The sequence below is a fragment of the Kogia breviceps genome, chromosome 7 (genome assembly GCF_026419965.1).
Source record: "Kogia breviceps isolate mKogBre1 chromosome 7, mKogBre1 haplotype 1, whole genome shotgun sequence".
Lineage (NCBI taxonomy): Eukaryota > Metazoa > Chordata > Mammalia > Artiodactyla > Physeteridae > Kogia > Kogia breviceps.
The window spans coordinates 8,563,600-8,589,612 of record NC_081316.1 but is presented as its reverse complement, the minus strand read 5'-3'; the positions used below and the strand labels follow the sequence as shown (position 1 = coordinate 8,589,612).

At 48.5% G+C, this 26,013-nt stretch overlaps 2 long non-coding RNA genes across 3 annotated transcripts in view; one reads left to right on the top strand and one right to left on the bottom strand.

Annotated features, from left to right (window-relative positions):
- Positions 1-15,942, top strand: part of LOC136794462 (uncharacterized) — a 45,898-nt gene extending 29,956 nt beyond the window's left edge. Inside the window, exon 4 of the long non-coding RNA XR_010841249.1 lies at positions 15,855-15,942. This is a non-coding gene — a long non-coding RNA (uncharacterized lncRNA). The remainder of the gene's footprint in view (positions 1-15,854) is intronic.
- Positions 284-18,349, bottom strand: LOC136794461 (uncharacterized). 2 transcript variants are annotated; one of them, XR_010841248.1, is made up of 4 exons: positions 18,012-18,349; positions 1,367-1,488; positions 935-1,100; positions 284-573 (listed from the first exon to the last, which is right to left on the bottom strand). It is a non-coding gene; the product is annotated as an uncharacterized lncRNA (long non-coding RNA). The 2 variants fall into 2 exon arrangements; XR_010841247.1 differs by lacking the exon at positions 284-573 and having other exon boundaries at positions 582-1,100.
- Positions 18,350-26,013: the final 7,664 nt, after the last annotated feature.

Genomic DNA, 26,013 nt, shown 5'->3' with positions numbered 1-26,013 from the left:
GCTGTTATCCAGGCGGATGTGATAGGGTCCCGAGCAAAGTCAACAATGGCTAACGGTTCTCCAGTGTTTACAGTGTGTCAGCCATGCTCTGTGATAAACATTTGAAAACATTATTGCATTTCCTCCTCATAGCTACCCTGGGATTACATGTTATTATGATTATCACCTGTGTCTTATAGATGGAGGCACAGCGCCTCAGTTACAAGGCTGAGGCTGATAAAGAAGACTTAAATCCATCCACCCTGGCTTCAGCCCCCAATATTCTGCTCACTGATGAGGGCAGTGGGTGGAGACGAGGGCTTGGAGTCCAGAGCTGGGTAGGAGGTGGGCCCACCAGGACATCGGTCAATGGGCTTAGCAGTGAACCCAAACAAACGAGCAGGTTTGAAGAATTCTGCAGCTATAGGCCTGGGATTCTGGGACAGTGTCCAAGCTCAGGAAAATTCCAGTGTGTCTCCGGTGCTCTTACCATGGACCTCCCCGTGGCATGCTGACACGAGGCCGGGCGCTCAACCAGTCGTCTCTGTTGCGGCTGGAGTCATCACTGCCGTTACCTCTTTTCCTGCAGGAGTTCTGGGAAAAGGAGCCCCAGCTCCCAGCTCAGGCCGTGGGAGGAAGTTTTTGAAGCCTCCCCTGTCCTTCCAGGACCCTGCCCCTCACAGAGGGCGCTACAAGTGTGTGCACACTGATGGGTGGGTGAGCTAACACTGGTCGTCTCTGGACCGGGTCCTGGTCTTTACTTGGAGACCCATTTCCTTGGGCCCTGTGGACTCCCATACCAGAGTGGGGCAGAGTCCCCTGGAAGAGTCTGGCTCTTTGTTCAGAGCCGGGAAAATGGCATCTGCTCCCTAGTGAGAGGTTTCCAAGTGGCAGTGGGTTCTGTCTGTGCTTCCCCTCCTGGGCCACAGTTTGAGATGCTGGCCTCCCCACTTACCTCTGTGGACTTTTCCAGGCCTTGCAGCCGGCTGGGTCAGCTGATGTCAGGAGGCTGGCTGGTGGACACTGGGCAGGACTGCTGATTCACCCCCAGAAGGGAACCCTTTGGCCTCCGTGTAGAGCTTTGCTTTGTCCTTCACGGGTCAGGGTGCTGGTTTTCTTTTCTAATAAATAAAGCTGAGCCTGACTCACAACTCAAGAGAGGCTCTGGTGCTCAGAGTCACCAGCATCGCCATGGTAACCACGTCATCCATGAGCACTTGAAAAGGAAGTTATCAGTAGCAACCTGCCTCTTCCTTCTTACCTCACAGCAGACCTGGGCTTCCACAGTCCTGACCCTTGGGGCTGGGGGAATGGCCCAGCTCTAGGCCTGGACTTCCCCCAAAGCAGCAGTTGAAAGTAGGGACCTGAGGTTCCCACTCATGCTTACCTATCTGCCTCTTGGACATCCTTCCAGAAGGACCTGAAAAAGTCTCTTTCATGCTGGGGCACTAGGGGCAGACATGAAGTCCAAGTTTTAAAGCCACGAATCCATGGCTTTGTCCGTGATTTCTGTTGGGAGGACAAAATTGTGTGGTGAGTACAGCTGCAGAGATGATAAAACCTAGAATTAAAATGAATGTGAGGATGTTAATAATAATAATAACCATTTACTGAGTGCCTACCACCGTGAGTCAGGCAGCGTATAAGAAGCTTTATATACCTTGTCTCCCTTGCTGTAATTACTTTTCTAGAGGCAATTTTAATTAATAAGTTAATTTAAATTAGTTAAATAACAATATCTAGAATTTGTTGAGTGTCAGACACTCTGCTAAGCACTAATGTTTATTTTCCCATGGGAAGCACTATGATTATCCCCATTTTACAGATGGGAAAACTGAAGCTTAGAGAGGTTAAAGAATTTGTCTGAGGTCACTCAGCTACCAAAGGATAGAACTAGGGTTTGGGTTCAGGTGTGTCTGGCAGTCATCCTTATTATTTTATTATCTCCTAAGGCTCAGTCAAGGCACAGACTACCTACTGAGCAGAGAGGGGCTCCAGGTTTGCCTGGTATAAGAGATTTTCTCCAAGAGCCTTGATTGATATTTTTCCCCCAAAATGGTTGGTTCCTGGTCACCCTCATCAGGGTCAACTGGGGAGACTGAAAGAAATGCAGGTTCTAGGCCCACCAACATCTATCGCATCAGATTTTTGGGTGGGCCCTAGGATTCTGTGTTTTAGGCAACTCTCCATGTTGAACTCTAACACTGGAGAATTTAAAGTTGACTAAGTTCCTGGAGAGCAGGGACCACGTGTTCTCTGAGACCTCCGCAGAGCCTGCGCAGGGCGTGGCCCTGAGTAGGGGCTCGGGAAGCATTTGTTGGATTTGAATGAAAAATGCAACAGGCCCCATTGAGACCCCCAAGCCTCGTCAGGGCCGGGTCCTCCCTTGGCTCTGAGAGTCCACTGGTTTCCTCCTACTCACTCCCTACTCCCACCCATCCCCCATGCCCGCACCCCCACCCTGAGCAGAGCTGCCCACTAGGCTCTGCCCACTCCTGTGACTTCCCTTGCAGTGGGAACAGCGGGATACAGCTGTTGCCAAAAAGCTCCATTTTGGGGGGTAGAAACAAACTCAGGCCCATAAGCCAGCTTTCTAGGCAGATACTACCCTGACGCCCCAGCCAAATGTCTTGAGTGGGTACCCACAGGGTAGAGAGGAAAGCTTGGGAGCTCTTCCTCCGACAAGTTTTAACCATAGAAGAGGCCTATTTATCAGAGCAAAACACCCAAGTAACAAGGCACTGGATCTATAAGCAATGCTCTATGCATATTATGGGCTATTAAGCAGCCATTAAAAATTAAGAATTTTGAAGACTATCTAATGATGTGGTAAAGTGTTCACCAAAAAAATAAGAGAAAAATACAGAATACAAAGCTATATGCACTGGAAAGATGTTTGTGAAACGTGGCAGAGAGGCTAGTGCGCTCTCCCCTTCTGCTGTAGTAATAGAACCCCTACTTAGAAAGGATCCTACTTCCCAGGGGCTGTGGGACTGAGTTCTGCTGGGTGGGGTATAAGCAGAAGTGATGCATGTGAATTCCAGGGAGTGTCCTTTGAGGAGAGGCAGCTCCTTCTTTGCTTCTTCCTCCTGGTGCAGCCGTCTTGGGTCCCGAATGGGGGGCACGTGTTGAGGATGGGGACCCCCAGTTAGAAGAAGCCTAGGTCCCTAATGGTCACAGAGCTGCTGTACCAGCCTGGGCTCCTTCCCTTTGGATGTCATTTACTAGAGAGAAATGAACATGTTTAAGCCACTGTAACTTTGGGTTTTCTGTCATTTGTAGCTGAAACAATTACAATCAATATAAGATATGTTGTTAAGTAAACAAAAAATGCAGGTTCAAAATAATATGAGTTGTATGATTCCGATTTTATTTTCAAATGTGTGTTTACATATACTTACATATGTACTCAGAAAAGTGGACAGGAAGGTTAAAAACTCAAATGTCAGCAGAGGTTATTTCAGGATGGTGAAGCTACAGGTATTTCACATGTGCTTTTGTTTGCTTATCTGTATTTTGTACTGATCTACAACAGAAGTAGTACTTTTAGGATAAGAAAAAATAATAAAAGGTATAAATGACCCAATGTATGATCCATATGGGTCCAACTCCTAAAAAATATACCTTATTCATGATTACATGGAAAAAAGACTGAAAAGAAGTGAACTAATATTAAGTAAATATTAATATTCAAGGGCATGGGAAACTGTTCAAAATATATTGTTGGGGGAAAAACGTTATTAAACAGTATAATTCTAGAGTTTTGTTTTGTTTTGTTTTGTTTTTGGTAAAAAGAATGAAGTGAACCTAAAATGAATACAATGTTATGTGCCAATTATATCTCAGTTAAAAAAAAAAAAACATATATTGGGCTTCCCTGGTGGCGCAGTGGTTGAGGGTCCGCCTGCCGATGCAGGGAACACGGGTTCGCGCCCCGGTCCGGGAAGATCCCACGTGCCGCGGAGCGTCTGGGCCCGTGAGTCATGGCCGCTGAGCCTGCGCGTCCGGAGCCTGTGCTCCGCAACGGGAGAGGCCACAACGGGGAGAGGGCCGCGTACCGCAAAGAAAAAAAAAAAAAAAAAAAGATATAAATACATGCTAGAAAAAAGACCAGGAGAAGATAAGCTGATATATAATGGTCTGATTCCAAAGTAGAGATTTTGGTGATTTCTTATTTTTCTCTTTATACTGTTTGGCATTTTTGAATTTTTTTCCAATAAACCTGTATGAATCTTATTTATTTAGAGAAATTTAAACAATACAGAAAAGAATGTTACAAAGAGCAATAACACATGCACATCCTCACTGCCCAGAGTTAAAATGATTAATATTTTGTTATACTTAATTCCTGTCTTTATTTCTAAGAAACAAAGAGGAACAGTAAAATCCTCTTTATGTATGTCTATCATGATCATTAAAAACACTTAAATTAGAGAGAACTTGCCCTGTCTGGGACGGCCAGGGTGGTGCTGAGGGAGGGCAGGAGGGAAGAACTCAAGGCCTGTTAACTTCCTTCCACCTTCAACCAAGGGTTTGGCTCCAAATGCCTATTTCCAGGACAGAGACGGCCTGGGTACAAGGGTGCCAGATTGGCCTGGCGCTTCCCCTGGCACATACAGTGGCAGGCAGGGCTGAAGAGGAGGGTCCCAGCCGAGCACTTCCCTCCTGAGGTCAGTTGGTGCCCAGCTAGTGTTTACAAAGAGGGTGCGGCCCCAGTCGCCCAGCTCTGAGGCCTTTGCTCTCAGGGGAGCTGGCCCACAGCAGGCCACAAGCAAAGGGTGGCAAAACCACTGTCTCCTGAGAAGCTCAGAGGCTGGGAGGATGCTGGGAAATGAGGGCCTGCAGCTCGGTGTTCAAGTGGTCAGGGGAGGTAAGGAGGTCCAGCAGGAGGAGGAATAAAGGGAAGAGGCGGGAGCACTCACGTTTACTAGACCTTCTGTGGGTATAGTTATTACCTCCGTGTTATAGGAGAGGAAAGTGAGGTTCAGAAGTGTTGGGTCACTTGCCCCAGGTCTCACAGCGCCTATCAGTCTGGACTGAGACTCAGATGAGTCTCAGTTCCTGCAGCCACACCAGGCTATGGCACGGGACTGTTAGGAGGGAGCATTCTGCATGACTCAGAGCCTGGAGCAAGGCCTGGGGTCATCTGGAGGTTGATTTCCAGGAGGTGGTGGGATCTGGAGATGAGCTTTCTGAGGCAGCCTGTCCTTACTCAGTGTGAGTCCACAAAGGCATCAGCCACCATCTGGCTCGGAGGCTCAGAGAGGCTGGTCGAGTCTGAACTGATTTTGGAGAAGGAGTTTCCCAGTGTCCTTTCTTCTTGACTTTATGGAGAGTAAAAGCCTCCAGGCCCATAGCCAGCTCTTCAGGAAAACATCAGAGCATCTCCCCAGAACTGGGAGGGGGATGAGAGTGGAGCCACCCAGCCCTTCCCACCCTTCTCACCTGCCAAATGAACGTCCCTTCACTGTCCTCTCCTGGGCCAAGGTGGGGGTCAGGCCAGTGCGTCCACACGTGTCTGTGTGTATGTGGTCACCCCCCGCCAGGCATCGGTAGCAACCTCCTGGTGGACCACCATTTTCAAGCCTGCAACATCTGGCAAACATCACAAAGGTGGAACAGGCCTGGAGGCCCAGGCTGAGTCATGGATGAGCTCTGTGAGCGATCCATTTCCCAGCGGGCCTCCTACTTCCTTGACTCAAATGCCAGGACCAGTGCCCTCTTGATGCCAGAGCCATGGGCTGAGAGAGGCACATTCACTCCTCCTTGGGAGGCTGAAGTCTTCTATCAGGTAGAGTTGGTTGAAATTTTGGCTCTGCTGAATTCTGGCTGTGTGATCTTGGCAGTTCCTTAACCTCTCTGAGCTCAATGCCTTTATCAAATGGGGGTGCTTTTGTTGATGATGATGATAACAGACACATACCTCCCCTTCTAGCGGCTGGAGGATTAAACCCAAGAGTACACAGGAAGTGCCTATGTGTTTCACACAGAGCCTGGCACAGAGCAAACCCCCAGTGGGGGCACCTGATGCTTGCAGAGTCCTCTGCCTCTCCCACCCCCGGCCCTCTGTTGGCATATGCGGCCTTTATTTGGAGGCGGCAGGGGCGGGACGGAACCTCCATCCCCTTCTCAGGCGTTGACTATTCCCCTGCCAGGACCGTGGCAGCTAGAGTGTCCGAGGACCAGCTGGAGGAAGAACTGTGACTGAGTCTGAGGTGTCGGGGAAAGGGTGCCAGTCCTCCAAGGGGGGAGACCAGCAGGTGGCCCCTGGACACAGAACCCCCAATCCTGCTGCTTTCTGGCTTGACTGCTCCATACGGGGCCCCACCTTATCTCTTCTGCTCCTTTCTCTGAAGACCCTCACGGACAGGTCACCAATTCCTCTAGTGCTGCCCAGGTTATTATTTTTATTTATTTATTTTTTATTTTTTATTTTTATTTTTTTGCAGTACGCGGGCCTCTCACTGTTGTGGCCTCTCCCGTTGGCTCCGGACGCACAGGCTCAGTGGCCACGGCTCACGGGCCCAGCCGCTCCGCGGCACGTGGGATCTTCCCGGACCGGGGCACGAACCCGCGTCCCCCGGATCGGCAGGCGGATCCTCAACCACTGCGCCACCAGGGAAGCCCCAGGTTATTATTATTATTAACAACAGTTATGACTGCTGCTCCCAGTTACTGACCACTGGCTCTGTGCCAGGCATGGCACTAGGCGTTATTTCGTTGTCATGACCACCCAAGAGGGGGTACTCTATTTCCCCCCAAACATGGAGGAGGACACTGAGGTCCAGAGGGAGTAGGTGTCTTGGCCACACAGGGAGGAAGTGGCCCCGCTGAGGTTGTATTGAGGCTGGGAGAACATAAGGTGCAGAATGGCTCTTGTTGGGCAGGAAGACACCCTGTAGACTCCGACCCGCCAGTTGTCAGGGCTCTTGGTCTGGGGTGTGTGAGGTCCTGCTGGAGGCTGCTCCATTCTGTTCATGGTCACCTTACCTGGCACCCAAGGGGCACCCTAGAGGCCTGGCTGTAGGATGGAGCGTCTGCCCACCCTCATGCTTGGGAGTTTCCTGTCTGCTGTATGGTCTGAACGTTTGTGTCTCCTCCAAGTTCATATGTCGAAATCCTATGCCCGCTGTGATGGGTCTAGGAGTGGGGCCTTCGGGAGTTGTTTATGAGGATGGAGCCTCATGCATGGGATTAGCGTTCTTAGAGGAGACCCCACAGAGCTCCCTGGCCCCTTCTGGAAGAGGGCTCTCACCAGAATCCGACCACGCTGGCACCCTGATCTGGGATGTCCGGCTTCCAGAACTGAAAGAAATAAACTCATGTTTTTTTGTTAGCCACCCAGTTTACGTTCTTTTGTGGCAGCGGCTCGAACAGACTGAGACATCACCGCTCTGCCCAGGGAGATCTTGACCACCCTGGTTGGGTCCAGTGGACCCTAACTGACGGAGCTGGCCACACTCTTTGTACTTGACTCTGACTGCCTGCTGGTCTTTGCCAGTCTTGTCCTTCACTCCAGAGACTGTGTTTCTCTCTGGTCTTAACTTCCTCCCCATCGGCACTGACCTCACAGGTCTGGGGTCTCACCATGCCTTTCCCCCAGGCCCGCCTGAGTTATAAAACCAGAGGAGATGCCGTCTAGTGACAAAGGTCTCCCCGCAAGCATCTGGTTAAGAAGCTGAGGTCAAATCCTGCTCTGTCTCTCCAAGCAAAGCCATTTCACCTAAGCCTTAATTCACTTATCTATAAAATGGGGCTATAGCAATGATGTATCCTACAGAGCCCTTGTGAAGAGAAAATGAGCTAATATATGGGCTCAGCACATGGTGAGTGTCCTCTAGATGGTAACTTCAAGAGGCATGGGAAGAAAGGATTGGAGCTGCTGCTGAAGCACCTCTGGACCTTCAAGGTCCTGGCTGACCAGGGTCTATTCACTGGTCATTTTCCCGGAGGTCTCATTTTCCCACGTTCCAGTTGGCTGAGTAATGAGGCTGCCCTTTCCCCAGTCTGGACGAGTGGAGTTCTCGTGGCTGAAAGAAGAAAGTGCGTTGCCTGGGACTGGCAGGTGCCCTGTTTTGGGCACCACTGATGGCATTCTGCATGGCTGAGGAATGGGCACCGGAGCTCGAGTGTCCTTGCTGCAGGATCTGCTGTGTGTAAGTCTGAGCACTGTGAGGGCCCTACCTGCCTGTTTCTCAGCAGAGTCAACCTCTGATTTCTTCTGGAAGGTCAAGGCTGTGAGAGTCCAGGCCCTCCTCTGGGCTTTCTCTTCTGTGCTGCGGGGCAAGAGGTCTAGTAGCCACTCAAAAACTTCCTTGTGTTCAGCATAGTGTTACAGAATCGTGGGACTGCAGAGCTTGAGAAGGCATCAAACAGAACCCTAGACTGTAAGGGAGTGGGGGCAGGAGCCCAGAAGGCCCTCTTGGTAGACTGTACACTGTTAGTGCCAGAAAGGCCCTCAGTGCGGACACAGAATGACACAGAGAGCCTCAGGCAGAGCCAGGGGACATTAGAGCTGGAGGGGACTCCGGATGTTTCTGCTGGAAGGTAGGCTAGTGTGAGTTTAATTCAACTTTCTGATTTTATAGCTGGGTCCGTGAAGAATTTTCTAGAGATGAGGTCCATGCGACTGCTTTAGGTATTTAGGCTGGGGCAGAGAGAAAGACAAATGTTTATAGTTTATCTGTGAGGTTGTCATTTCAGGTAAGAGAAGAAAAGTAGTGACTGGGCATTTATTCCACCAATATTTATAGACCTCTTCTGTGCTAGGCCCAAGAGGAGTGAAACACTGTAAGGTTAGAAGTGGCAGAAAGGTAATGTGAGCTGGTTTCAACAAAAGGACATTTATTGGCTCACAAAACTGGAAGCCCAGAGGTAGAGTGGGTGTTATGGACTGAATTGTGACCTCCTCCCAAATTCATATGTTGAAGCTTTAACCTCGATGGGACTATATTTGGAGACAGGGATAATTAAGGTTAAAAGAGGTCATAGGATGGAACCCTAATCCGATTGGACTGGTGTCTTTATAAGAAGAGGAAGAGACACCAGACTGCTCTCTCTCTCTGCAAGCACATGGGAAGGAGGCCATGTGAGGACACAACGACAAGGTGGCTGTCTGCAAGCCATGAAAAGAGGCCTCACCAGAAACCAACCCTGGACTTTTAGCCCTCTAGAATGATGAGAAAGTAAATTTCTATTGTTTAAGCCCACTGGTCTGTGGTGTTTTGTTATGATGACTCAAGCAGACAAGACAGTGGACCTCAGGGTTGTTTAGTCCAGAAACTCTGACTCCATTTCCCTGCAGTTCTCTCAGCTCTGCCCTCCTTGTTTGTAGCCCACGTATTAGGCTGGTAGCAAGAGCACTGAGGTAGTTCCAGGCCCGGCAATGTGCAGAGGAAGAGAAAGAGAGAAGGTTGCTCCACGATGTTCCCTCATAAAAACAAGAGAGATCTTTCCCAGAAACCCCCATTAAACCTTTCCTTGTATCTCACTGGCCCTTAGGTCACAGGCCTAAAAGACTCCAAACAGAAGTGTAAGCAAAATAGAAGTTTATGTCTCTTTCATATCATAGAAGAGTTAGGAAAAAAAGCCATCCAAGACTGATAGGTGGGCTCCACCATCCTCCAAATATGGCTTCCCTCTCTAGGTCCAGGGAGACTGTTCCAATTTCTATTACCTCTCAGAAAGGGGTAAGGGCAGGGGAAGGACAAGGGAGCACATTCTTTGCGAAGGCATAGCTTAGAAGTGGTACAATCGTGTCTGCTCACAATCCTTTGGTGAGAACTTAGACTTGTGGCTATATCAAGCTGCAAGGGAGGCTGGGAAATGTAGTCCTTACCAGGCAGCTATCCGCTTGGTCCCATACTGGCAGTAATGTTACTAAAGAAGGGGAGAGTAGATATTAGGGAACCAGAGAAGTCTCTACCACACACTGATTAGTTCAGGCCCAGGTTCCCAAACCAGTTCTTGAGAGGGGTGGTGGGCCCACCCCTGCAGCTGGGCAAGGGGTCAGCTTCCCTTGAGGCATATGGGCTTGCTTAAGCCTCTGTACTCTGGGTCTGTTTGTTATGGCAACTTAGCTTGTCTGCTAAAAAATACACTGTACCTTGTATACTTCTTAGGAAGCTGGAAGGGGGGTGAATGGGTCTTGGGTAATCAACCAGCAGGGTCCCCTGCATTACCTGCCTTTGAGGCCCTCTGACTCTAGGAGAGGGACGGATTTAAATAGGTCACTATGTGTCAACATAACAAATGGTCAACTAGCAGCAATATATAAATCCCAATGAAAACAGAGGGAAGAATTCAGAGAAGGCTTCTAAGAAGGGATAAAGAATATCATGAGTTCATTTTGTCTGGGTCTTAAAGGCTATGTGGGATTTCCCCCAAATGATTTTGGTTGGGAAAGCCTTTCAGACAAAGAGAACAGCAAAATCACAGAGGCGTGAAGGCCTACAGGGTGTGGCTAGTGGTCTGGTGTGGCTAGTGGGTGGGAGGGCGGGAGTGACCTTGGAAGCAGTTAACAAAGGGCACCTGAGAGCCAGGGGGAGGCAGCGGCCCGTCTGACCAGCCTCGGGAAGCCATGCAGGGTTTGTAAACCAGCAGAGACAGGGGCAGATCTGTGTCTTTCTCTGAGGTAGAGACTGGAGGATGACTCGTTAGGAAGCTATTTCGCAAATTCGGCTGAGTAATGAAGAGAGCCTGCATCAGGGCTGTGGTGGTGGGAAAGGAGACAAGGAGATAGTTTGCAGAGAGATTCTGGTGGCAGAACTGACAGAACTTGGTAGCCGGGTGACGGACGGGGGTTGAGCAAGGACAAGGCAGGAGGGGAGTTAAACATGATCCTAAGTTTATTTGCTTGTGCTAGAAATCTGGAGGAGGAGTACAAGGACAGCAAGTTTTGGGGGTGAACGGAGAAAACAACTACCCACTGTCCTCAGCCTGGTCCACAACAGACTCTTCTCTGGGTCCCCTGAATGTATGACGTTCTCTCTTGACTCAGCGCTTCTCAACACCGTGTGCCTACTCCATGGAGCACTGCCGCACCCCCAAATCTCCAGCTGGCCACTTCCTCGTTTCCTCTAAGAGCCTTTCTTGACAACCTCCTCCAACCTAGGTGAGAAGCCCTCTTCAATTTTCTTGTAGTTCCCCAGGCCTCTTCTTTACAAGCCTCTGTCTAACCCAGGCTTGTTTAATCACTCAGTCACTTCCACGAGGGACCACGTCTGTCTTGCTCGCGGCTTCATCCTCAACACCTTGTCCAGTGCCTGGGCACTTGTGCTGGGTTTGAGGTATTCAGCAGTTGTCAATGGAAATAGGAATTGGCCAATCGCTTCTGTCAGGGCCCATTCCGATGTAATGCAAGGCAAGGAGGCCACCATGGGAACAGGTGACGTGACCCTTTAATAGGCCTGGATCACTCTAGACCAGTGGTTTTCAACCCAGGGGGGATTCTCTCAGCCAAGGACATTTGGCATGTCTGGAGGCATTCTGGGTAGTCCTGACTTGTGTAAGTGTGTGTGTATGTGTGTGTGTGTGTGTGTGTGTGTGTGCTACTGCGTCCAGCGCGTAGAGGCCAGGGATGTTGCTAAACATCCTACACAATGCACAAGATAGCTCCACACAACAAAGGAGTATCCAAGCTGACATGACAGTAGTGCCCAAGCTGAGAAAACCTGCTCTAGAGATGGGTGAGCCAACCAGACGGCCAAGCGCCCATCTGGAGTACTGGCTTCTCTGACCCAACTGAGGAAGAGCAAGAGAAGCTTAGTGGCTGTCACAAGAAATGTGCAGCCAGGAATCGCCTTGGATTGGTCTCAGTCAAAGGCCCAACACCTTGGGCAGTTTCTCCTTAACTCAACTCCCGGCGGTAAGCCCAAGAGGCCCAGCCTGCACTCGCCTCTCTCTGACTCACTCCACTGGGTTTCTCTTGCTCTTTGGTGGAAGTGGCCACCGCACACTCTTCCCACCCCATCTGCCTCACTGATTATTTTCAGCTTGGCTCGCAGAGGCCCAACGCTACAATTACACCCCAACCTCAATGGCTCCTTCTGAAAATAACATTTGGGTCGAAGAAAACCTCAGTCTGGTGGGCTGGATTTTATACTAAACAGTTAAAGAGTGGGTGTGGGCATGGGGGTGGGGATGGGGACAAGGGAGTGGCAGGATGGTACAATTAAGAGAAGAATCTGGAAGAAGGGGAAGGAAGAGGAAGGGAAGAGAGGGAAGGAGTGGTGGCAAGGGCTGCTGCAGAAAAAAAAATATATCTACGGGACAGGGGTCAGCCATCTTTTAGAAGTCTTATGCCAAGTCTTTATTTAAGCCCCTAATTGAAGGTTTTGTCTGCTGAAATAACTCACCCCTACCCCCAATCATTGAGGCCTGGGAAATTCATGTCTGCCTGGGGCCAGATGAATTAGTCTATGGGCATACCAATCTTTGTCCTAGCTAGTGACCAGATTTTCCGACCCCAAAATAGGAGCCACATGGTCTGACACAGGATTTTTGTCCTCTTTCCAGGCGAGCATGGCAGTCTGGGAAATGTAGTTTCAATGCCGATAGGTGGAATTTCTAAGCAGTTCCATGGTCAGTGGAGGAGGGAAGACAGGACCTTCAAAGTAGGGGATTCCCAGGGAAATCAGAGATTTATGGGTTACTTTAATTCAGAGAAGAGAAGAAAACACTAGAAAAGAGAAACTTTGTCCCACTCAGGGGGCGGGGGAATAAGGAGAGAAAGACCTGGAAGCGCATTTTGGATTCCAAAGGAAGCGGACGGAGAGAAGGTTGTATGAGGTGAGATTTGGGAAAACAGGCAAAGGAGTCCCACACGTTAGTTAAAAGCTCAGTTCTGCAGTCAGCCAGCCTTGGGTTTAAATCCGGAGTATGCCAACCACTGTGGGGGATCTCGGCAGTCACTTAGCCTCTTTTTAGGCCAGTCTAGGTCTAGAGCGAGGCTAGTAGAGTTTGCATCCTGGCTCTGTGACCTTAAGCAAGTTACCTAACCTCTCTGTGGCTCACTTTTCTCCTCTGTAAAATGTAAACAACACCCACCTTCTCAGGTGTCCTAAGGACTTAGAATCTTAGAACAGTGCCTGGGACATTGGCAATCACTCAGCATATGTTAGCTATTGTTATTACCTCTGGAGTTTTTCTTCAAATGTAGTAGACAAGACACATTTTAGCTAACACATACTTTTTAAAATTTGACTAGTTATGAGTTTATTTTCAAGTGTATTAAAATATATGACTAGCACATCAGAGCTGTGGTTTCACTAATGTTGTTGCTTCAGGCAAGGCTATGTAGGAAAAGGGAATCGATTTAAAGTTAATTTTAAAAATAAGGAAAGTTAATAAAATAAAATAAAAGTCAACTTAAAATATATAATATAGGAGGAATGTGGGTATGGAAGAAAATCATGCAGGCAATACCTAAATGGCTCAAAAATTTGGAAAAAAATCCGCGATGCCATGTTCCTTTTTGCATATAAAAGCTTCTAAGGCACATGGGTGGAGAAATGAAGGAGGAAAGATACTGATCTAGGTGCTATCAAAACTCTGCCTCTTTTCCCCTCTGTAACCACTGTTCTTCCCTCTTGGAGAATTCAGTAGAAGGGCCCAGACAAGCGAGATCTGACGCGCTAGTGAGCTTTGGAACCCCGAAAGCATTGTGGACTGGCGGGGCTCGGGGAAGAGAGGCCGAGCTCTGGAAACCGAAAGCCAACTCCCCAACTTCGCTCTCCTGTCGCGTTTAGGGCGATTCGGGCCTCTGATTTTTTTGGATCACTGGGTCAATCAGTCAGCCAATGCCTCGGGAGAAGTTTAATTAAGCTCAGATCGCCGGCGCGAGCTGCCAAAGGTCTCCCTGCCCGCCCCGCCCCCAGCACATCTGGTGAAAAGCTTCCCCTCCCGGCAGGACGGGCCGCAGCCCGCGCATGCGCATCGGCAGGACGCCCAGCGCCCCACGGCCGGCTCGGCTCCCAGAACGGCGTTGCAAACTGTTGCATCAGACAGTAAGCAGCGGCCGGGCCGCCAGGGTTTCTAGGAAGATAGGAAAGGTTTGAGATCTTCTGTGGTCGCTTGGGAGCGTTGGCGGCCACTCAAGGTGTTTACACAGTGGTAACAAGATCCTCTGAAATCTCACGCTTGCGCCAGTCGGGGGGGGGTAGGGACTTAGCCACAGGTGAATTCGCTGAACTCCGCTGCTGCATCTGCTGCCACCCCAAGGCCCCAGGCTGGACCAACCGAACTGGGATTCGCTGTGCTTTACTAAGAGCATGGGCCCTGAAGGAGTGAGCGGGGTTTGATTCCTCTTCCCAAGAACAAGAATGCCCCCGAGGAATTTCTCACTCTGTGAAAGTGCAAAACTAATTTCCCCCCGGTAAGCGCTGTTGCCGATTCCCAAAAGGGCTTGGAAAGATCCCAGTAGGAATGTTTAGTGGTTTCCAAATCTCTTCACCCAGCAGCTGAACACGCAGACACTGACCATCAAAAACCTCTTGGTGGGCGGACACACGTCCTCCTTCACAGATAGGCCTTCTTTTGGTACATCTCAGTCCCCATGTTATGAAGACTTTGGACATTAGCCAGAGGACGCACAATCATGAACTCAGTGCAGACACAGCACACAGATACAGGTTCTCTAGACCCAAACAGCTCTGCAACTCAGGTAATGGAAAAGTCTTCCTTACTCTCCCTCAGTCTTCTGATCTCTGAGCCACTCCTTCCTCAAGGGGAGAGAAAAGAATACTGTATCTAGAAGGGGTGGGCCAGTCTTGGGGGTGGGATATTCAAGAAGAATGAGTACTGATTTAGAATCTACTTTCTAAAGGGATTTCCAAGGATGTAATCTGAATCCTACAGTCCAATCCTCTCTCTCTCTCATTTTTTTTTTTTTTTGGTGGGGGAGTGGGGGAATGGATTAAAACCAAGCTCATTCAGTATTAATGGATTTTCCAAAAAGACAAAAACTGGCAATTTACCTTATGCATTCTGTCTTTGCTAGGGTGTTGATGGTGGAAATCTATTCCATTTGAATAATCTTGAAAGCTAAAACAGGCCTAGTGTTCTTCCTTGCCCTCATTATTATGAATCACTCAGTCCCAAGATTCAATAGAAAAATGACCCAAAAGACTCATAAGCATTATCTCACACATCCTTTTGCCAGATAGTAACTGTTGTTTGTTTAAGCCAACGTTTTCCTTTGGACACTGGGGTATTATGGCACTGTGGGATTTTTCACCATAGTAGATGCTTCATAGATACGTCCTGAGCTATTCTGCTCAATGGTGATCTTATAAACAGAAGGAATGACTACTAGAAAAGGAAGGAGCATGGGCTAGTGCTGGAGCTGGAGCATTTCTGAGCCCTGCTTCTGAAGGTATATCAGGACCCACACCTTCAACCAAATTGGTGTCACCACAGTGGCGTCTGTGGTCACAGAGTGTGACCTCAGGGAGCTGCCAGAAGCTGCCAGAATGTCAGATATGTCTAAGCAACAGTCCTCACCTGGAGAAGCAAGTCATTTACTATTATGGGGCCTCTCCAGGCATAGAAGTTGGAGCCAGGAGGTCAGAAGCCAGGTGGGAATGGGAGAAAGTAACCTTCTGGGCTCATGTTAGGTTCTCTGCTGTACTGCTAGGATCTACACATCGTGGGCCCTCAATACATGTTTGTAGAATGAATGCACTGAAAGAATGAGGGGAGCAGCAGAGAGAGGAAAGGTCAAAGAGGTCTAAGAGTTTTGCAAGAAGCAGCCTGGGATGTTCAGGACTCTCTGGTGTTGGGTAAGAGGGGAATCCTTGTAGTTCAAAGACGTAGGGTGACAGAGTCACAATTGTTGTGACCAGTCTCAAGAAGTTCCTTCTGCTTTGCTTTCCCAGTTTGGAAAACCTCCAGTTAGTGATTCCAGAGCTGGCCAGTCAATCTCTTCAACCAAGCCTAGTGACATCATCAATCATTGCTTCACCTCGACAGAATTCCCGGAGTAAACTTCTGGAAAAGTAAGGGGTCTGAGGGAGGGTGTGTGACTGAGATCCAGAGGACAGGAAAATCCCCCAGAAGCCATTTTTTAAAGCCATAAGCAAAGTGGTGGCCCAGAGGACTAGATGATGCAGACAGACGCTAAAAATGTGATTCGTTTTCCACATTCTGGGGGCACTCATAAATTCTCAACACTATACCCAGCCTAAACCCAGACAAACCTTCTGTTCTAAAGGCTTATGATCTAAATTCCTTGTGGAAAGTCTGTCTTTGAAATGTTTAAGGCACCTCATTTAATCCTCATTTTCACTTCAAGTCAGGTACCTCCTCCCTGAGAAACCCACCACATTTGAAGTTTGTAGCTGGCCTTCCTTCTGTTTTTGCTATTTATGTGCCAATTTAAAGGGTGGAGAGAGCCACATTAGTTTAAAAATAAAACACAAATAGCAAAATGAGTCTTGGTTAAAGTAAAAACCACAGAAGGGATTTTTTTTTTTTCCCCTCTCATACTTTTCAGATTTTCCTAGAACCACCTTTATTTCCTCAGAGCCCAGACATAGAAAGTGAGTGGGCCTCTCCAGATGCTCTTCCAAGGGAAAGCTGAACACCTCATTCCTATTCTCCTCTCATTGCACCTTGAGGATTTGTTTTCCTATTTTAAACAATTGAGTCTCAGACTGGGGCTCAGAAAGCTATTGGAGCCCTTGCTACACATGTGGTATTTTTGAGCACTCTTAGAATAGATTTTGGTTTGTTTTTGCATGGTTTGTATATTACCTCTTTCGTTCGGCTGTATCACCTTTTACGTTCTAGGTGATAGGTGATGGGAGCATCACTTTAAAGTCAGATACTCCTGGTAGATTCCCAGCATTGCTACTTACCAGCCCTCTGACCCTACCTGTCAAATGAGAATAATGATGCATACCTCTCAGGGCTGTAATGAGCATTAAGGAGTCAAGGCACAGAGAAGACTCAGCACAAAACAAGCGCTTAATACACTGTAGCTATTATAAAAAAAAAAAAAGGATCCTTTTATCTCTTCACTCCTTCCTTAACCAATCCTCTCCTATTTTGGAGAAAGAAAGAAAGCTAGTCCTCCGTTCCAATGGATGATTTTTGTCAATTTTTGCATCACCAAAGGGTCTATCAGAAGGGAAGACAAGGCTGAGTTGACTTGTAAACACCTGGGCCTTTTCATGGGATGGGATCAGTATTCTTGCCTCTCAAGAGGTGACCAAACCAGCAGCGCAGGGACAGGGGAAACATTGAAGGCCGATGGTTGGGTGGTAGGAGCACAGGAGATGGGGAAGAGTGGTCAGGAAAAGCAGGCCCAGGGCTAAGGCGAGGGGCCAGATGGGGTGCCAGCTACCCGCTTTGGGGTTCTGAGTCTAGCTCCTGCAGGCCGAGGCCCGCCCACCCCGGGGTCTGGTAATCGTGGGACCCGAGGCGCATGCGGCAGCGCCCTCTGCCGGCCGCGCGGGGCAAGCCGCCCGGCCGGCAAGTTCTGCAGGTGGGACCCGGGATCCCTCTCGCTGCCTCCGCCCCCGCTCCATCCCTAAAGAGGACCTCGCGGCCCTGTCCCTGACCGGATTTCGGGAGAAGCGTCCCTATCTGACGCCTGTGGGCTGAGCAGAGATGCCGATGCTCGGAAACATCCAATTCATCCGGGATCGGAGGCCGCGGGAACTCACCCCAAACCCGCAGAGGCTGCGCCTCTGGGACCCGGGGCCAAAGCCTGCAGGGCTGTCGGATCGCCGTTGGCCAAGACCACGGGTTCCGCGGACAGAGAGGAGCCCTGGGTTCGCTTTCTGCCTCATCCAGTTTCCAGCTAGGTGACCTTGGGCAAGGTACTTAAATTTCCACGAGCCTTAATTTCCTCACCTTTAAGATGGAGAAAATGATCCCGACTTTAGTGGGTTGACATGACGATTACGTGGGATCAGACAGCCTGGGTTGGAATTCTGGCACCGACTTCAGCTAGCTGTGTGCCTGGGGCAAGTTACTTAACCTCTCTGTGCCCCGGTTCCCTTCAAAATAGGGATAATAAAGGTACTTACCTCCGAGTGTTGTTGCCTGCAAAGCGCTGAACACAGTGCCTGGCACAGAGTAAGCGCTCAATAAATGGTGGCTATTGTGGTTGTCGTTATTATTGTTCTTAAGACCGCTGAGCACACGAGCAGAACTCTAGCTGGCGGCTATTATTGGTCTTTCCCGGGTCCGGCTATTTCTTTCCGGGCATTGTTAAAATCTTTTACCAGGCGCTCGCGTCCTAATCAGTAGCCGAAGGACAGCCGGCCTCCCCGAGTTTGGAGAATCGAGGTTCCCCTGGAGGAGGGCCAAGAACGCGGCCGCGGGCTGCGAGGACCGGGACCTCCCGGGAGGGTGCCTGCGCCGCGCCGCCCCCGCCCGTGCCTCCATTAGCGCGCGTCAGAGCCGCAGTGACGTCGCCGGGTCCGCGGGCGGGGGGCTGGGGGGGAGGCGCGGCCGGGACACGCGGGAGCCTGGGGTGACTGGGATGGCCGTGGTGGCGCGGCCGCGCGAGTGCCCTGCTACCCGCGGCGGCTGCGGCCGAGGCAGCCCGAGGAGCCGCGGGAGGGCCCTGGCCGGGGTTTGGCTCTCCCGCGCCTGGGGGCGCTGCGCGCAACGGGGCTCCGCCTGCAGCCCCCGCGCCCCGGGCGCGTCCAGCGCCGCGCGGGGCTGACCTCCCGGCAGCCGCTCAGCGTCTGCGTGGCTTTTCCCCTGCTGTCCTCTCTTCCCCGCACCCGCCCCGATCTCATTCCTTCTCGTCCCCAGCGACACGCTCAGTTTCTTCCTCCACCTTCCTTCTGGACCAACTCCTTTGCTGTGAGTGGTTATTAGCCACCCACAGGAGGCGCCTCCCACTCCAGGCTCCATCTGCAGCCCTCGGCGCGCCCATCTCTTCGCTGGCCTGGCCGGACAGTTCCACTTGGCTGGCCGTGCACTCATCTCCAGCTCGCCGCGTCCGGTCCGTCTCCGTGATGGCAGTACCGTCATCCTAGACGCCTCGCCCCTCTAAACACCTCTCCAGGCACTCTCCATTTCTTCATATTCTCATTCCAGCCAGCCCGGTTTAGGGGTCCCTCTCCCATTGGCTATTCACATATTCCCCTCAAGGATCTCCCTGCTGCGCTCCCGCCTCCTTCAAAAATCCATCCTCCACGCACCGCCAGAGCGATGACCTGCAGTCAGGCCCGGCCACGCCTTTCTCTGCTTAAGGCTGCCCAGCCTGGGACCCCAAGCCCTCTCTGTCTTCATGGACACCCTCCTCTGCCATTTTCTATCTGGTACCTTTCAGAGCTAGCCCCGGGTGTTGCACCGTGCTGGGCCCACACGATTCAAGGTCTTCCGTCCGTATCTTTACTGCTGTCGGGCCCTATCAAGGGAATTTACTCCTCACTCCCCCTCCCGCCCCAGCTGGCTTCCTCTTACTCATTCCCTAAAGCTCAAGATGTGAGTCACCTCTTCAACACTGCCTTCCCTGTTCTGCTATCTGGCTGAGCGAAGTGCCTCTGGACCCGCAAACTTTCTATCCCTGCTGCTTTAGTTGTACTGGGCATAAAGGCCTGATCTTTCACGATGGCCTCTGAGGCCCTGCCTGGTCTGGGCACTGGCCCCCACCTTCACCCACAACTCCAGCCTCTTCCTCCCTGGCTCTGGCCACAGAGGGGGTCTCAGTTCCCAGCGTCTGTGTTCACCTTCCCACGCCAGTGGCTTTGTACAGCCTGTTCTCTCTGTCTGTACCTTTCTGCCCTTTCTCAGCTTCTCAACTTTTGGCTCTCATCCTAAGTAAGCATCATTTCCTCAGACTCCCCCCGCCCCCAATTCAGTTGAATTCTCCTTTGATGGATCAAAGCGTACACAAACACCTACAGACAATAATATTCTTAACACCTGTTTATCCTGTACCCCTTCCCTGGCACCCCCCTCCTTGCCAAAGCTTCACATTTGCCGTATTTTCTTCAAATCTTTTTTGAAGGACGTAAAACTTCACAGATCTAGGTAGAGTCCTCTGAACTCATTTCTGTCCCTCCCCTAAGGTACCTGATCTCTTGCATTTGGGGTTTATCATCCTCATTTATGCTTTTGTATCTTTTTTTTACTACATATGTTTGTGCCTGTAAACACTTCATAGAATTGTTTGGCATGTTTGTAAACGTTGAAGAAATGGCATTTACTGGATGTATCATTGTGTAACTAGTTTTTTTCACTCAGCATTATGACTATGAAATGTAGCCACACATGTAGTTCTAGATCATACATTTTCACTGCCGATTAGGGTCCCATTGGATGAGTTCACCACACTTTACCCATCTCCTTCTGGAGGACATTCAGCTTATTTTCAATTTCTTTTCCGTTAGAAACAATGCTACAATTAATATTTTTTATACCCATCCCTTTGTGTGAAAGTGAGCCGCCCAGGTAGATTCTTGGGTGTGGAATCGCTGGCCTCAGGTTGTGTAAATTGGCAGCTTTACTGGGCATGGCTGAACAGTTTTTCAAAGCAGTTGTACCAGTTTACACTTCGATAGCAATATATGAGTTCCCATGCTTGGCTTCCTCAACAACACTTGGTAATGTCAGGCTTTAAAACTTTTGCCAAGCTGGTGGGTGTGAAATGGTATTCCAGTGTTTTAATTTGCAATTCCCTGTTTACAAGAGAGACTGAGCATACTTTCATGTGTTTACTGGCTATTTGCCTTTCATCTTTTTAAAATTGCCTCTTGCTTTATTTGACAGTGCTTCTATTGGATTATCTCTTATTATGTGTAGGAGTCCTTTATATATTCTGGGTACTAATTCTTTGTCAGGCTGTAGCCCATCTGGTATCTTCTCCTCCACTCAAGCGCAGTTTTAAATCTGTGTGATTGATTAATGGCTGACTTTCCCACTGGACTGTAAGCTCCGTGAGAAGAGGGGGCCAACCCCCACAAGGCACGCAGTATCTAACACATACCGGGACTTAATAAAAAATATTTCTGTACCGAGGTGTATTGACATTATTTGTCTTTTTACCTGCTCGTCACTTCATCCCTCATCCTCAGTGACCCACAAGGCTGTAAACTCCTTGAGAGCAGGAATCTGGAGCTATTTTATTCATTTTTCATGTCTCCACCTTTGTATCTATCGCAGCATAACACCTCTGGCACAGAATATATATCCAGTCAGTTTTGCTTAATTTCCTTTGAGCTTTCTCTTTCTCCTCTTTCCTTTTTCTTTAACCCATCTTCTATCCCTAAGCCCAGTTATATTATCTATAAAAGGAAGGAATATGAAAACCTTCTCAGCTGTTTGTGAAATCACACGATACAATGTATTCAAGGAAGTAGAGCAGTGCTTCGCACACAGTTAGCGCTCAATAAGTGGTGACTTTCATTATTCCCAGAACAATCATTTTGGTGACTAAAGATATACTCTATTTAATTTTAACAGCAGAGTTCTTTGAGAGAGAATAAAACTGAACTTCCTGAAGATCTGGTGAGCGCTTTCCCCCCCGCCTCCCTTTATTGGCATTTGACCCACTATATAAGGCTCAATCCCAACACGATCTCTGAAAAGCATCAAATATCATTCTTCTCCCTTTCTTTTATAAATTCCAGACATATCAAAGGCATATGAACCATACATAGAATTCAAACCTTTAAGTGGAAACATATAAAGGCCAATTCCACATCTTTGGCCAGAAGTCAGAGAGCAGAAAAAAGGTCTGTCAGTGATACCAGAAGTGGGATTTAGTGGTTGCAGCCAGGGACAAAAGCAGAATTCTTACATCTGTTTCCTACATCTGCCATTGATTGTGTGACCTTTGATCTCTTTATAAAATGAAGATAATAATTCTTGCTTTTTCTGGAGCTTGAACTTCATTAATTACTCATTTTAAAATGCTTTGAGATCCTCAACAGGAAAGGCAGTTTGGCTGTATTTAAACAGCGCTCCCAAGAGGTAAACGGCCCAGCAACATCTGTCTAAGCAGCTCGGGAATCTGATCTCCATTTTACCAGAAAGTGAGGAGGCCCGGGAAGGCAGATTGTTGGTCCAGAGTTGTAAGTTGCCGACAGACAGACACGGGGAAACCCCCTTCATCTCCAGCCCCAAGCTCGCAGGAACGAGAAATCTCAGGGCAGCCTTATTTGATCAAGATGTAATGCTACTCGGAGGCCCGTCATCTCTAGGGTTTCATCGCCACATGAGGAAAGCAGGTGGCTGCACTGGGCCCACTGCAACGTGAGCCCACCGGCGAGAACGATTAGAGCCACGGTGGCGGTGGGCAGCGGCCTCTCCCCAGGAGGCTCAGAGGAACTTTGCTGAGAGATGTAACAGGAGGAGGTGGGCTGAACCCAGGATGCAGCGTAGGCAGGGCCCCTCTGGAGGCTGACCTTCTCCTCAACTCAGAGATCTGGGAAAGGGACCTGAAAGAAAACAACGGAGAGGGCTGAGATCCTTGTCTGACAGCTCTGCGTGGTAGCATCCGCGGGATGAGGGGGCCCCTACCGCGGCTGTTAGAACCAGCGACAACGGTGCAGTGGTTTGAGGAGAGAGCCCTGGAGCCAGAAGAGCAGGCTTTAAAATCCAGCTGCAAACTTACCAGCCGTGCAATTTGGCCTCTGAGCCTCAGCGCCCCAACTAGGGGTAGGGATAATAATACACCATCTTGTCAGGGTTGTTAGGAAGATTAAACAAGAAAAGGCATGTGACAGTTTGCCACTTGTGGAAGGGATTCAATCACTGCTCATGAGAAAGATGAAAACACTACAAACTCATTTATGACTGAGCAGAGTTCTCTCCCTTTTCTTAAAAAAGTTTTCCCCTCTTTATTCTTAAGCTAATACTTGTACATGATTTAAACAAACAAACAACCAGAAAACAAAAACTACGACATCACGAAAGAGGATTCAGTGAAAAGTGAGTGTCTCATTGAAACCTCTTTTTTTTTTTCCCCTTTTCCTTTTTTTTGGGGGGGGGGCTGCTCAGCTTGCAGGATCTTAGTTCCCTGATGAGGGATCAAACCCGTGCCCCCTGCAGTGGAAGCACAGAGTCCTATAGCCACTGGACCACCAGGGAATTCCCTTATTTGAACCTCTCATTGCCCATTTCTCCTCCCCTGGTGGCAATAAATATTATCAGGTTCTGGTGTATCTTTCCGGGGATAGTCTATGCACACATAAGGATCTACCTGGATTTTGAACTTTGCCTTTTGGTTTTTTACTAAACAATGTATTTTTTGGGGCTGTGCCATGTGGAACTTCCCTGACCAGGGATTGAACTCGTGTCCCCTGCATTGGAGGTGAGGAGTCTTAACCGCTGGACCACCAGAGAAGTCCTAAACAATGTGTTTTGAAATTAATTCACTCTCAGTATATATAGGGCTACCTCATTCTTTTTAAGGCTACATAGTATTGCACTTCATTTATTCAGCCAGTCCTCTACAGATAGACACTTAGCCTGTGTTAGTTTTATTTCTTTATTACCACCAATTTAGTGGCTTAACAACAGCACAAATCTATTATCTTACAGTTTTGTACATCAGAAGTCTGAAGTGAGTCTTGCTGGGCTAAAATCAAAGTGTTGGCAGGATTTCCTTCCCTTTGGAGACTCTAGGTGAGAATCTGTTTCCTTGTCCATTCTAGCTTCCAGATGTGTCTAGACACTTCTAGACCTGCATTCCTTGGCTGTGTCCCCTTCCTTCATCTTCAAAGCCAGCAACCATTGGTAGAGTTTTTCCTCAAGTCCCATTATTCTGACTATCCTTTTATGCTTCCCTCTTTCACTTTTAAGGACTCTTATGATCGTATTGAGCCCACCTGGATAATCCAGGATAATCTCCCTATTTTGAGGTCAGCTGTTTAGCAATCTTAATTCCACCTGCAACTTTAATTCCCCTTGGCCATGCATATTCACAGGTTCTGGGGATTATGATGTGGACATTTGAGGGGGGCATTATTCTGCTTACCACAAAGTTATTGCCTGTCTTTTACTATTACAAGCAGAACTAATGAATGTCCTTGTATAAATGTCACTTCCTACCTGTGGGATCAAGTCTGAGAAGCAGTGTCTGTGTGAAAGGGCAGGCATTTAAAAATTTTTGGAAGGTATTGTCAAATTTTGCTCTAAAGGGATTGTACCAATTTGCACACCTACCACTAATGTACCAGTGCAATTAAAAAAATTAGTTGCCTTCTTTATTTTAGAGCAGTTTTAGGTTTACAGAAAAATTGATCAGAAAGTACAGTTCTCATATACCTCCTTCCCATAGTTCCCCCTCTTATATACATGTTGTATTACTGTGGTACTTTGTTACAATTGATGAACCAATGTTGATACATTATTATTAACTGAAATTCCTAGTTTCCACTAGGATTCACTCTTGGCATCCTATGTTCTGTGGGTTTTGACAAATGTATGATATGTACCCACAATTATAGTGTCATACACGATAGTTTCACAGCCCTAAAAATCCTCTCTGTTCTGCTTATTCCTGCCTCTCTCTTTCCCACCCCAAACTCCTAGCAAAGACTGATATTTTTATTGTCTCCATAGTTTTGTCTTTTCCAGAATGTCATATAGTTTGAATCATATAATATGTAACATTTTCAGATTGGCTTCTCTCACCTAGCCATGTACATTCAAGATCCCTTCATGTGGGCTTCCCTGGTGGCGCAGTGGTTGAGAGTCCGCCTGCCGATGCAGGGGACGTGGGTTTGTGCCCCAGTCTGGGAAGATCCCACATGCCGCGGAGCGGCTGGGCCCGTGAGCCGTGGCCGCTGAGCCTGCGCGTCCGGAGCCTGTGCTCCGCAATGGGAGAGGCCACAACAGTGAGAGGCCCGTGTACCACAAAAAAAAAAAAAAAGATTCCTTCATGTCTTTTTGTGGATTGATAGCTCTTTTTTAAAAAAAATCACTAAATAACAGTTCATTGTATGGAGGTACCACATTTTGTATAGCCATCACCTAGTGAAGGACATCTTGGTTGCTTCCAAGATTTGGCAATTCTGAATAAAGCTACTATAAACATCCGTGTGCAGGTTTTTGTGTGGACATAAGTTTTTCAACTCTGCCAATTTTTTCACACCTTTGAATACACAGTATTTTAGCAGACTTCTTCATCTTGGCTAACCTGACAGATGACAGTGGTATCTAGTCACTGTTTTAATGTACATTTCTTTAATGAAGAGTGAAATTTGACATTTTTTTTTTTTTTTTTGTTTTTTTTTTTTTTTTTTTTTTTTTTTTTGTTTTTTTTTTTTTTTTTTGCGGTATGCGGGCCTCTCACTGTTGTGGCCTCTCCCGCTGCGGAGCACAGGCTCCGGACGCACAGGCCCAGCGGCCATGGCTCACGGGCTCAGTCGCTCCGCGGCATGTGGGATCTTCCCGGACCAGGGCACGAACCCGTGTCTCCCGCATCGGCAGGCGGACTCTCAACCACTGCGCCACCAGGGAAGCCCTTTTTTTTTTTTTTTTTTTGGTATGCGGGCCTCTCACTGTTGCGGCCCCTCCCGCTGCGGAGCACAGGCTCCGGACGCACAGGCCCAGCGGCCATGGCTCACGGGCTCAGTCGCTCCGCGGCATGTGGGATCTTCCCGGACCGGGGCACGAACCCGTGTCTCCTGCATCGGCAGGCGGATTCCCAACCACTGCGCCACCAGGGAAGCCCTGACATATTTTTATATTTATATTTTAATTTTTGGCAATCGTCTGCTCATGTTTATTCTTCTAGTGACTTGCTTTTTTTTTAAGTGAGTGTACATACAATCTTTTTACATAACAAGGAAATTGGAAATTTGTTTTATATTTTTATAAATACTTTGTGCAGTTTATTATGTCTTCTGATTTTTTCCATGTTGAAATTTAAAATATTTATAAGTCAAATTTATATCTTTTGTTTTCTTTTGAGGCCTTTGCGGTTTGTGTCTTGACTTTCCCACTTTGAGATTTTTAAAAATTCTCCTGATTAATTCTCATGTTTTTATGGTTTTAATTTTTACATTTAAGTCTTGGATACATCTGGGTATACTTAGTTGAAAGGAGCAAGGTAAGGTTCTA